This window comes from Eleutherodactylus coqui, chromosome 8 (assembly GCF_035609145.1).
Source record: "Eleutherodactylus coqui strain aEleCoq1 chromosome 8, aEleCoq1.hap1, whole genome shotgun sequence".
In the NCBI taxonomy this organism is placed as follows: Eukaryota; Metazoa; Chordata; class Amphibia; order Anura; family Eleutherodactylidae; genus Eleutherodactylus; species Eleutherodactylus coqui.
Genome location: NC_089844.1, coordinates 148,318,461 through 148,331,565, shown reverse-complemented (window position 1 = coordinate 148,331,565; position 13,105 = coordinate 148,318,461). Strand labels below are relative to the sequence as shown.

General features: G+C 48.7%; 1 long non-coding RNA gene across 1 annotated transcript in view; it reads right to left on the bottom strand.

Annotated features, from left to right (window-relative positions):
- Positions 1-1,185: 1,185 nt before the first annotated feature.
- LOC136576984 (uncharacterized) overlaps positions 1,186-13,105 on the bottom strand; it is a 248,318-nt gene continuing 236,398 nt past the window's right edge. The window contains exon 3 of the long non-coding RNA XR_010786429.1: positions 1,186-2,092. This is a non-coding gene — a long non-coding RNA (uncharacterized lncRNA). The remainder of the gene's footprint in view (positions 2,093-13,105) is intronic.

Sequence of the window (13,105 nt, the reverse complement as noted above, 5' to 3'; positions counted from 1 at the left end):
AAACCACTGCTAATTATAATAAACATAATTAATCCAGTCAACGTTTATTTACCATAATGATCAGGAAAATGGACTCGAATCTAGTTTTTACTTGGTCTCTAGTTTTTAAAACTTGTCAGGTACCCCCCTTGGCTATCCTATGACGTCAATGTATACGTGTAGATCAAAACTACCACCAGGGGTCTCTCTTCTCGCTCTAGTATAATGTTACAATACTAGTAGCGTGCACAGGTACGCACGGCGTGGGACTCCCTAATCTTCACCCACACCAATGTCCCTCCTGGAGATAGTCCTAATGGTGAACACGTCCAAGTCGCCTCACCCTTGCGTCAGGGCTTTCCCACTGCCCGTAAGTCCCTACTCCTAGGAGGGGGGGGGGGTCCCTACCTTACCTCAGAGGGAGGCCATGGATTCCCTGGGCTCATTTCCGGGCATCCATACCCTCTATCTGTACAAGTTAACACCCCACAGGGTGTGCCCTCGCCGGAACCTAAGGTCTTCTGCACTATCCCTAGGCAAATGGGAATTCCACTGACAATCCATCTTAGGAGATCGGGGCAGGCACAGTACTAGTACATTTCTCCTTTTTCTTTGGTAGCGCATGTGGTTGGCATTATCGGAACTGGCTCTTCATCTTTTTCAAACAAGGGAAACGTTGGTGTCTGACAGGATGTGGAGGAGCATAAGGGCTTTACTAAGGCACACTCCCCTGTCCAATTACCCTCCAGGCGGGTCCTCTACCTCATGTCTCCACAAAGCCAGTAAACGTCTCCTAAGGACTGGACCTGATTCTGCATCTATTCCCCTCCTATCATACTGTAGGAGGAGCAATACCCATTGGTGAGTTCCCCAAAAATCTCCCTCCACCCTGCCTATTTGCCTGGCAGGTGTAGTTTCCAGGGTAGTCAGTAATACTCTCTCCGGTGCAAAACACTTAAGTAGTTATAGAGTATTCCTTCTTCCATTTCTCACGGACAGTGTAATTAGCGGAAATGTTCGTGAAGAGACTAATAAACCACTCTTCAGCATCTACAGGGAGATTTAGGGGGACCATCCCCGAGTGTAGTCGGGCACTACCGCACACGCAACAGTTAGACTTGTTGCTCCTGTTAGCATTGTACCTCATCAACTCCAACCAGAGATTCTGGTCAGAGTAGCCAGTCGCTACTGTCAAGGTGTCCTCAAAGGTAGGGTCGGCTATGATCATCATGTTCGTCAAGGTCTTTATCTTACGGCGGAGGGGGTTAATTATGGGCACGGGACTAAGTGAAGGCTTCCATTCGGCTGCATCTACCATATCCCTTATTTTAAACTTCCCTAAGGGATCTGTCTTCCCGTACCGGTATGTCCCCAGACTATAAGTCTCCCCGTCCCCCGAGTTTGGATCTTCCATGGTTAGTGTAACAACCGCATTAAAACCAAGCAGCATACTAAGTTCAGCCTTCCAATACCTGCTGTCCTTATTATTCTCAAGGAGGGTTATACGACTAATTAGGGATTTCCCGCTCCTATTTTTCTTATTTAAGGCACTTCGCGGTTTATAGGACTAGTCTGTTCCTGCGTTCCATCCCACTAATCCCCAATAACGGCAGTCTTCTCCCCAGACGTTATCAGTGGCGCAAACATATTGTATTCCCCGGGTATATAAGTCATATAACCAGCTGGACTGAGCTAAATCTGGCCTGCGGTGGGATCTTGCGCCTAGACACGGGACCACAGTACAATAGTCGAAGGAATATGCAGCTACTTGAGCATTGGACGAGTTATACTAGAAGGTAACCATACCCCCATATTCTTCCGACTAAGGATTCCAGTTGCCACCCTCCTCTCTCACTAGCCCTAACCAGAGTAACGTCTTTGGCACAACTAAGACTGGTCTCCCGGATCTGAAGCTTTCTTACAGTATGAAGCGTGGATCCATGTAAGTCTTTCGGCTAGTTTCACAGCTGTGGCAGTAGTCAGAAGCACCTGGTAGGGGCCATCAAATCGGGGCTCAGGAGGGTGCTTCCTGGGGAACTTCTTGACGCACACCCAATCCCCAGGCTGCAAGATATGTGTCCCAGTGTCTGCCTCTGAGTCTGGAAGAGAACACCTGTGCATAGGCTTTGGTTAGTTCTTTAACAACGGAAATCACATACTCAGTCAACACATCAGATTGTAATTGTAACCACTGAGGATAGTAACAACCTAGCCTTGGGGCTAGCCCAAACAATCTCGTAGGGAGATAATGTATAATCCCCCCTGGGTTCATATCTAACACTGTATAAGGCTATTGGATGACAGTCTTTCCAAAGTGGCGTCATTTTTAAGTATCTTACTTTTTAGCGTGCCACTACGTCTCTCCACCTTTCCACTACACTAAAGGTGGTACAGTATGTAAAAGGCCTGGGATACACCCAGAGCAGACATGACATGTTACATTCACCTGTGAAGTTTATACCTCTGTCTGACTCTGAATCACCTCTGGTACCCCATATTCACAGTTTACCTCGTTCATGAGCTTCTTTGCGGTTACCTACTTGTTTACCTTGGTAACAGGGTCGGCCTCCAACCTGCAAAGACATCAACAACAACAAGCACGTAGTCATACTTCCCAACAAGTGGGAGCTGAACGTAGTCAATTTGCAATCCCTGAAATGGGTAGAGTGGTCCCGGCAAGTGTGGTGTGGCAAATTTACTTCTGCCCTGACTTACCCATGGCATAGATCATGCTAAACCGGACAAATGATGCAGCAGCTACAGAGAATCTAGAAGTCGCCCAACCTCTTTCAAGCGTCGTCGTCATTACTGCTTTACTAGGTGGGTCTTTCCGTCCATCAGCTGGGCCATCATGGGATACAGGAACTGTGGTGGGCAAGTGCTGTTGACCGTTCACCACACACTGTCCTGTTTCTGCTGCTCCCATATTAGTCCATTTATTTTTTCCTTCCTTGCTGGCTGGTAACTGTAAAAGTCTTTAGCATATCAAAGTCCAAATTTTTGTCAATGTCCAAAGTTTTTTTTTACCACTGACTCATGCTGTCAGTATCTTTCTTCTTTCTTCCACGGCTTGAGGGCCGCTGCCTTTGCTGCGCTGTCAGCGAGTGTGTCGTCTCTCGCCTCTCCAGTGTAGGAATCGGTGCGAACTCTCAACTTTGTCAGGTAGAAGTAGGGCCTCCATGCGACTCTGTACCGTTGCACCATTCTCAATTGGTTGTCCTGCTAAGGTAAAAAACTGTCTGGCCTTCCATATTGGGCCGTAATCATGAGCTATGCCAAATGCATACCAGGAGTCAGTGTAAAGGATTGCCGGTCTTACCTCTCGCCACTCTACACGCCTCAGTGAGGGCCTTCCATTCCGCTTATTGTACTGTGACATGCGGAGGCAGAGCTCCTGCTTCTAGGACATCTTGTTGTGTGACCACTGCATATCCGATGTGGAGTCATCAGTCCTCACCCTGGTACCATCTGCAAAAAGCTCAACATATGCATTATCAACAGAGGTTCTGATAACTGTTTGCATATCTGCAGTTTCTTACTGAATTAGTACTAAATAATCGTTCTGATGTTCTATTTCACATGGCTCGGAATCTTGTAGCACAAAATCATTTATTTTTTTTTTTTTCAAACCCAATAGCTGATCTACAACACCTAGATCATCTATGACCCAGATCACCTATGCCTCCCCCCTTTTGAACCGCAATAATCAATGGAAAAAGAGTCATTGCGTTCAAACTAGTAAACCAAGAGGCACAAAAACAAGCACTTTGTAGGTCAAGGTGACATTGTATGCAGCGAAGTCTGAGCGAAAATCTCCTTAAAAAAATTTTTTTTTTAATTTCAGGTCGCAGTTAGCATTTTTTAACACAAGGGGGCGCAACACAAGTAAAATTTTACGTCACCCAGTGTAATAGTATTTCAGGGTATGGCCAGCGTTTAGCTTTTACTCTCCTGTCGGAATATAATTATAGCTTCAGTGTAAACTGACACTAGAATATACAAAAGACTTAAAGAAAAACTAAAGAATACGGATGAATTAACATCCTACTCTGGGCAATTCAGTCCCTCTTTCTTCACATAAAAAGTAAAATTACTTCACCAAATTGCATGAAAAAGTTTGCTGGGTGACTATAGGGAAATTATTTCATCTGTAGGAGCCTTCCGTAACATCATCTGTCTGAGCATCCATTGGAGAAGCGGGCAGTGGAAAACAGAGCCCCTGGGAACATGAGAGAGCGTCCCCTGTCATGTATTCCCAGCCTCTGCCCCCCATGCATCAACTCCAATCTTCCATGCACTATAAACCAGCTTAGTCATCTACTATGTCCCAAGCTGCATCTCCACAAAGGTTTGTTTCCCTGAACTTATCACACATCCAAAGTGGCCACATCTTGGAGCGTAACAAAGTCTGGTCAAACAAAACCTTACTTCAGACAATCATGATGTTAGCACTGGATACAGTGGCATTGGGAAATATAGGCTTCCCAAATGCAGCAAAATGGCCGCCAGAGGCAGAAAGGGGCGGGGCTACAGATCTCCCAGGTGAGGCAAAATGGCTGCCGGAGGACCGGGCGGGGCCAGGGGCAGCAGCACTCCCAGGTGAGGCAAAATGGCTGCCGGAGGACCGGGCGGGGCCAGGGGCAGCAGCACTCCCAGGTGAGGCAAAATGGCTGCTGAGTAGCAGCACTTCCAGGTGAGGCAAGATGGCCGCTGGAGGAGGAAGGGGCGGGGCCAGGTCCTGTCCCGGATGGGGAGGGACCGGAAGTAACATCACGCACCCTGAAAGTGAGCACATGGGGGGAAATAACTTCAGGGTGGGGGCAGGCCTCACTACATTTACTGCAGAGTCACACTATGTTGGATTGTAAACATTGCAAGCACGGCCGCCATTACAGGGAGGGGCTGTAGTCAACACAAAGACATTACATTGTTCATTAGCAATACACATACCCCCCTACATGCTTTCCCCTCTTCAATCTCTTAACTACATTATACCTCCTTCTAGCAATCTAAAAACACATTTCTTTCTGCTAGGCTTCCTGCTCATCTTCTGAAAACTTTCTACAATCTATCTTATCTGTCTATAACCTGGCATTTCTTTCTGCAACTTTTCCTGATCCTTTCCCATTGTTCAGTAACCAAATCACAAGCTCTATGACCTTTGTCCTTGCTCACTTTGCTCAACTCTATGCTACCTGCTTATTCTATTCTATTCAAAGTTTCTGCACACAGTACTGTTTCTCTTGTAAAATCTGCTTTCTTCAAATCCTTCCCATATAACCCTTCTTTCCCACTCAGATTACAATACGCATTAATTCTATAAAACACAGGGAAAGACAAAGTAAACAGAAAGGGTTAATTGAGAAGTGCTCTTAGTGGCTTAACTTCAGTCCACTCTCTTACCAGCACCCCTCCCCCAATAATCAACACTGCACATTGTTTCTATAATAGCAGACAGACGGGATTACTGGAGAATACCCACAACGGCTCAAGGTATATATCTCATCTACCTTTATAACAGCCCACTGTATACTAGTAATCCCCAAGAGCACTCCTTGTACACGATCTAGACAGGACATTTAGCTATACACAGAGACTGACGATTATTTTCAATGACCAAAACCTCAATAATATTCTGGAGAAATCAGCCGTCACAAAGCACGGCTATACTTCACAGTATATACCTTTCCACATATGAGAACATAACACGCTCAATCATAAAGTTAAGTATACGTATCATAAATCTTCCTAACCTCACACTAGTTTTACCTAGGAGCACGTGTCACTGGCGTGTTCCCTCAGACTTAAACAGCCGAGTCCGCCCTCCCGACACATTAACCCTCACAGAATTTATCTCTTGGTCTTGTATACACAATTTTTAACCGTCTCAGACATAACAGACACAACAGCATACAAAATACCCCTAGACAGGTAACAAGGTGATTTTTCGAGTGGACAGACCTGTCTTTCAGTGAAGGTCCAGTCTGGATCAGGAACAGGCAGAAAAGCAGTCAGAACCCAGCTTTGACACAGGTAGATAAAGCAATCTTACCGTGTTCTGTAGATTTTCGGGCCCCTGAGTTCTGCGTGCCATCTGCCGATCTCTGTACGTTCCAGGCTGTGACCTCACAGATCCACTCGCTCACCCAGGGACTCCACTGATCTGGATTATGGTTTCTCCAGCAGGCTTTTGGGGTATTTTGTCACTTCCAAATTGAGTATCGTGTGCACACATCATCGAACCAGAATCAGACACCAATGTTGGTCTAAAACTGGGAGAGTCTCTACAATGTGTAGAGGCTCAGGCTTTTTATTATAACACATGACAACCGCCCTTCAATGGGCGTGCAACAGATTACATCAGTAACATATAAGATTCTCATTCGCTAGATTATACAGAGTCTCCCGCCTCCCTACCCTCCCGTCCGCCAAGGTATGGACTTTGTATTCTTTAGCATGCAGACAGCCTTAAGGAATTCTGTGTAGTTGACAAATGATTTGTTTAACTAGCTTGTGTTTGAAGAGTGGAAGGGGGCTGGGTATTGAACACAGGATATAAGAATATACACGACACTATGGCCCTTAACTCTTAGAAGCTGGTTGTGCAACTTGTGTAACTTCTATGTACTTAACTAACATTAGATCAGACATCCATTGTCTAGCAAATACTATGATTAGATTGTGTGTGTGTCCTTTAAACTCCTCAGAGCTGAAAGTCATTACAATAGCAAAATACATTTGGGTTATATACAAATAGCGATAGACATTTTATACTAAATAATTATCATGTCTATCACAGTAGTATCTACGAGACAGAAGCAGTTTTATGGGCCACCCATTAAGTTGGCTTTTAGTAAGGTGAGCAGATTTTGACCAGGGTCAAAGTGAGACAGAGGGGTGTGGTCAGGGGCGGGGCTTATAATTTTACCTCCATCGTTATAAAATGTACAGGGCCATTTCCAAAAATGACGGAGCAAATTCTGCAGGCAAAATCTGTACCATTGGTGCAGATTTTGAGAATTCCTGGGTTGGTTAGGCCTAGGCTGAGCAGCCGGCCGTCGCTCGGCCTCCTCCATGCTCCACACATAGACCGACTTGTTCGGTGAGTGGGGGTCAGACTCTCCAGCCTCGTGTTCACGGACTGACTGCTCTCAGACTCTCCCAACTTCTGTCTCATTGCATCCTTGCAAAGATATATATAGCACAATCAGCAGCGTCCGAGAAGCCGGCCACGTCCTAGGAGACAGCGGGGTAGAGTTTGGGCCTTGTCACGGTGGCTCTGTCTCCCACCTGGAGGGTAACACATCCTAGAGCCACGGGCAGGCTAATAAACAAAGGAACCCAATTCTGGATTACCTTTCAGTTCTTTTTTGTGTCTCGTGACGCCATTGTTTCTTCTGCAGCCGGTGATTTCTAGTTGGAGGAGTAAACTATCTCTCGCACAGCTTCCGTGGGGGAATTCCTAGTTGGCGGAGTCATTTAACACACAGCCTCTGGAAACAGACAGGCGACTGGTCGTTTTACCGGAACTTGGTTACAAACTTCTTTTCAGTAAATAACAATTTAGCAGCGGCTTGTCAAGTGATGTGACCGGGAGAACTGGTGGGGTGCAGGAGAAACCCCAGCCACAGTTACCTGTAGGTCCCGGCCCGCTACCATTCTTTCCTCTCTCAGTCTCTACCGGTCTACACTCACAAGCGGAAAACACGCTGCTCAACCTCGGCGAATATTGAGCGCCGCAGGCCTCAGCCCATCCTCTCAGCCTCTTCCATTCCATGTCCATGGGTTGAAGGTACCCACAGACAGCTGCCTTGTACACCTCTCTTGAAAGATCTCACTCCAGACTCTCTAGCACACCTTGCATATATATGTATATATATCACAGTCACATGATCGACGATACATAACCCAGACACCAGACATTTAACCCATCCAGTGCTGCAGATTATGCAATGCACTCCACTCACACAACACAAAAGACACTGACAACACAACATTGAGCATACACACAAACACCACACACAAAATGTTACATTTTCCAGACAGGTCTACACATACCAGACATTAACGCTTTCAGTCCTGCAAACATCCAATAAACATAAATCAAATGCATGCCACAGACAAGACATTGACACGAGACAGACATAGGACATTATGGATGGGCCCTATTAACTCTGGGCCACTGCTGGGTCCCCAAGCGGGACTGTCCTACTTAAATTGGGACGATCGATCACCTTACTTTTAGGCCGTCTGTCCACGGGTGATGCGGTATCCTGCGGCGAAGCTCCGCCGCAGGAGCCGCTGCCCGGAAGCAGGAGCCGCCGGCGAATCTCCGCCGGTCAGCCCTATCTAATAGATAGGCTGACCGTGGAATAACGCAATGATTCTCCGCCCATGGACAAGTGCCGGCGCTTTCCATAGCAATGCTATGGGAAGCGTCGGCTGGCGTGATTCGCCAGCGGTTTACCACCGGCGAATAAACTGCCGTGGACAGGGGGCCTTAGGCTGGGTTCACACGGGGCGGATTTGCCGCGGAAATTCCATGCGGAATTTTGCGGCAGCAAATCTGTATGCGGTCGCTAATCCCGGGATTAGCCAGCCATGTGGACGACATTTCTCAGAAATCTCAGCAAATCTGCTGCGGCTAAGCGGGCAGAAGCCGCTGCTGCGGCGCGGATTTGCCGAACGCAGCATGTCTATTTTTTTTTTCCCGCTGTGGCCGAGCTCTCCTCTATGGGAGCGCCGGCCGCAGCGGAAGGGCGAGTGGCCAGGCCGCTTCAAAGCCGCCGCAGGTTTTTACGCGGCGGTTCTCCTGGCGGAAATGTTGCGGTTTTTGCTGCGTTCAAACCACGACATTTCCGTCGGGAATCCGCCCTGTGCGACCGTGGCCTAAGGGTGTATCCAGAGCAGGTGCTCCCCCACATGACAAAACCACACAGTTAGATATGTTACATACACAAGGTTTTGCATCACTTGTTGGCGCTTTTGCTACTTTTGGAACAGTTCTAGGAAGAGGACTTCTTAGGTCCGGCTCATACAGGGCATTTTTATCAACCAAAAACCAGAAGTTGATCCTAACCCCATGCTGATGCGCAGTATGTTTGGGCCGTGTGCTGCGCATGTATTCCACGGACGGCACACAGCCCTATAATAACCCATGAGATGGCATGTCTTATAGTCACAGAACAGCACACGCAATGTATGGGGTCCATGTTATCAGACAGCACACGGACAAGCGGGAGTTGTGCCCAAGTTTCTCTGGAGCAACTTGCGTGCAATCGTGTGAATGTGGCCTGATCTACGCCGGTGGGATTTACGGCTTGCTGCCGATCCTCAGATTCACAGCGTGACCTGTAGTCAATTTCGCACTTTTCTTCTGAATTATTTCCTTTGATATGCATAGGTGAGATATTGAGCTGCGCCTGCATGTGATCCACGGTGCATGCGGATGGTGCAGCTAAAATAATAGCTAACTCTATCAAGGAACGTAAAACGACACGTGGTCTCTGATGTGGTTCTGAGCCGCACCGTGACTGCAGCGTGTGAATACACTTGAAGGACACTTTTACGCCCGCGTAAAAAACAAGCATTTTTAATTACGTTTCTCTGGGTGATTTTTGCCCCCAAACCCTGCAGCCGGATTTTAGCTGTAGATGAACGGCGAAGTATGGAACCCCATAAATAATACAGGGGTCTCTGTTGGTGTGGTTCTTCTTTAGTCGGGCGTTTCTTGGGTCAGAGGCTTTATTTTGTAATCCTGCAGCTTTGGCATTACTTCGGGTCACCGCATCGCATGCGGGTATGTGGGCGCCATGGTTGGGTTGTTCAACCCCAGAAATTAAAGAACAGTCTACAATGGTGTAGGATAATAAGAGGATTAATACTCTGCCAATACGTCCCTCGTCCCCGGCCGTTCTCTGTTACTCTGGCGCTAACTGATGTAAACACGACCGGTGACAGTTATTCATGGACCACCATAATTACATCAGTGCTCTCACCATGTCATTCTACCGCATGGATGCAGAGGTCACGTGTGGTGTGGACACGTCACCGCTACAGTATGGATACAGAGGACAGGTGTGGTGTGGACACGTCACCGCTACAGCATGGATGCAGAGGTCACGTGTGGTGTGGACACGTCACCGCTACAGTATGGATACAGAGGACAGGTGTGGTGTGGACACGTCACCGCTACAGCATGGATGCAGAGGTCACGTGTGGAGTAAACATGTCACTGCTACAGCATGGATGCAGAGGTCATGTGTGGTGTAGACATGTCACCGCTACAGCATTGATGCAGAGGTCACGTGTGGTGTAGACATGTCACCGCTACAGCATAGATGCAGAGGACACGTGTGGTGTAGACATGTTACCGCTACAGCATGGATGCAGAGGTCACGTGTGGAGTGGACATGTCACCGCTACAGCATGGATGCAGAGGACACGTGTGGTGTGGACATGTCACCTCTCTACAGCATGGTTGCAGAGGACACGTGAGGTGTGGACATGTCACCACTACAGCATGGATGCAGAGAACACGTGTGGTGTAGACATGTCACCGCTACAGCATGGATGCAGAGGACACGTGTGGTGTGGACACGTCACCGCTACAGCATGGATGCAGAAGACACGTGTGGTAATGACATGTCACCGCTACAGCATGGATGCAGAGGACACGTGTGGAGTAGACATGTCACCGCTACAGCATGGATGCAGAGGACACGTGTGGTAATGACATGTTACTGCTACAGCAGGGATGCAGAGGTCACGTGTGGTAATGACATGTTACTGCTACAGCATGGATGCAGAGGTCACGTGTGGTGTGGACACGTCACCGCTACAGCATGGATGCAGAGGACACGTGTGGTGTAGACATGTCACCTCTCTACAGCATGGATGCAGAGGACACATGTGGTGTGGACATGTCACCGCTACAGCATGGATGCAGAGGACACGTGTGGTGTAGACATGTCACCGCTGCAGCATGGATGCAGAGGTCACGTGTGGTGTAGACATGTCACCACTGCAGCATGGATGCAGAGGTCACGTGTGGTGTGAACACATCGCTACAGCATGGATGCAGAGGACACGTGTGGTGTGGACATGTCACCTCTCTACAGCATGGATGCAGAGGACACGTGTGGTGTGGACATGTCACCACTACAGCATGGATGCAGAGAACACGTGTGGTGTAGACATGTCACCGCTACAGCATGGATGCAGAGGACACGTGTGGTGTGGACACGTCACCGCTACAGCATGGATGCAGAAGACACGTGTGGTAATGACATGTCACCGCTACAGCATGGATGCAGAGGACACGTGTGGAGTAGACATGTCACCGCTACAGCATGGATGCAGAGGACACGTGTGGTAATGACATGTTACTGCTACAGCAGGGATGCAGAGGTCACGTGTGGTAATGACATGTTACTGCTACAGCATGGATGCAGAGGTCACGTGTGGTGTTGACACGTCACCGCTACAGCATGGATGCAGAGGACACGTGTGGTGTGGACATGTCACCGCTACAGCATGGATGCAGAGGACACGTGTGGTGTAGACATGTCACCGCTACAGCATGGATGCAGATGTCACGTGTGATGCAGTCATCTCACCGCTGCAGCATGGATGCAGAGGTCATATGTTGTGTGGACATGTCACAGCTCGAACAGGAAGACCAGACGGGCTCATTAACCTTTTCCAATCCGCAGTCTGACTTCTTCCTACATTCTCTGCTGCTCTGATGAGGCAGGGTATTCTTCCTGTATATTGCCAGCCGCTCTGCTGTCGGGGGCCTCTTCGGCATGTCACACACTGCCCACCAAGCTGTTAGCCACCAAAAACGTAGGTGGCTATGGGTGACGCTGACCCTCACCTGGGTTGGCTCGCTGGGCCTCGCAGCTCCACTGCCGCACCCCCTCGCCTTTGTGAGGGTCGACCCATAGTACCGCCCAATCGTGACTGTAAACCTGAGCACTATTTCTATGCCGCCAACCGCAGAGTCTTTGCCCTTAGGGAGACGCGCGCATTTTACTTATCACAACAGAACGCAAAATTCCGGCCGAAATCTTAGCTCCGCGTGCTGAAAACCCTGAAAGAGCCAACCGAAATTAACCGCTAAGAGATTGCCATTGGAAAAGCAGTGGCTTTGTCACCTGCCTATCCGCTTATTCCACCAGCTCCTTTGCATACGTCACTAAGCAAGCGCTGTGATTGACTGGCACTGTAGCTTTATGGTTAGTGTAGCACCACCCGCAAGGCGATTCATTATGGGCATCTCAAAGCAGCCATAGGCCCGCGCCCAGGGTAATGGCTCCAAATTGGCATTAGAACACAGTGCGGCCGGTGGTGCTGCAGCTGAACCCCAGGGGTGTAACACCTTACGGGGCCTGAAAACTGAAAGCATTGTCGGAAGGGAGCTGATGACAGCTCAGCTGTCAGAGGTGGTACAACAGTGAACGGGAGCCTCCATGCCCAACCGTATCACATCTTCTATGAAAGCTGGAGCAACAGGGCACTAGAGAGTCCATGCCAGCCCGTATCACATCTTGCATCCAAGCAAAAGGTGGCCCTGCTTAGCACTAGAGCATCCATGCCCCCCGGTATCAAATCTTGTATCCAAGCTAAAGGCGGTGAAACAGGCTACTAGAGCCACCTTCCCCTTCTCCCACCCCCGTATCACATCTTATATGAAAGCTGGAGTGTCCCAGCAGGGCACTAGAGATTCCATGCCCGCTCGTATCACATCCTGAATCTAAGCAAGAGGTGGCCCAACTTGGCACTACAGCATCCATGCCCCACCACACCGTAGCACATCTTGTATCCAAGCTAGAGGCGGTACAGCAGGGTACCAGAGCCTCCACGCCTGTCTATATGGCATCTCGTTTCCAAGCTAGACACTGGACCAGGATTATAGATGTTAACCGACACCTAGTTACATTGTGAGCCTCGTGTGGCGCAGAGCATTAGGGCAGTGGCCGTGTATGCTCTCGCTCATGACCTGAAGTATGCGGGTTCAAACCCCACATAGACCAGGTAGCCGGCTCAGGGTCGACTCAGCCTTCCATCCTTCCGAGGTCGGTGCAATGAGTACCCAGCTTGCTGGGGGGTAGAGTGTATGAAG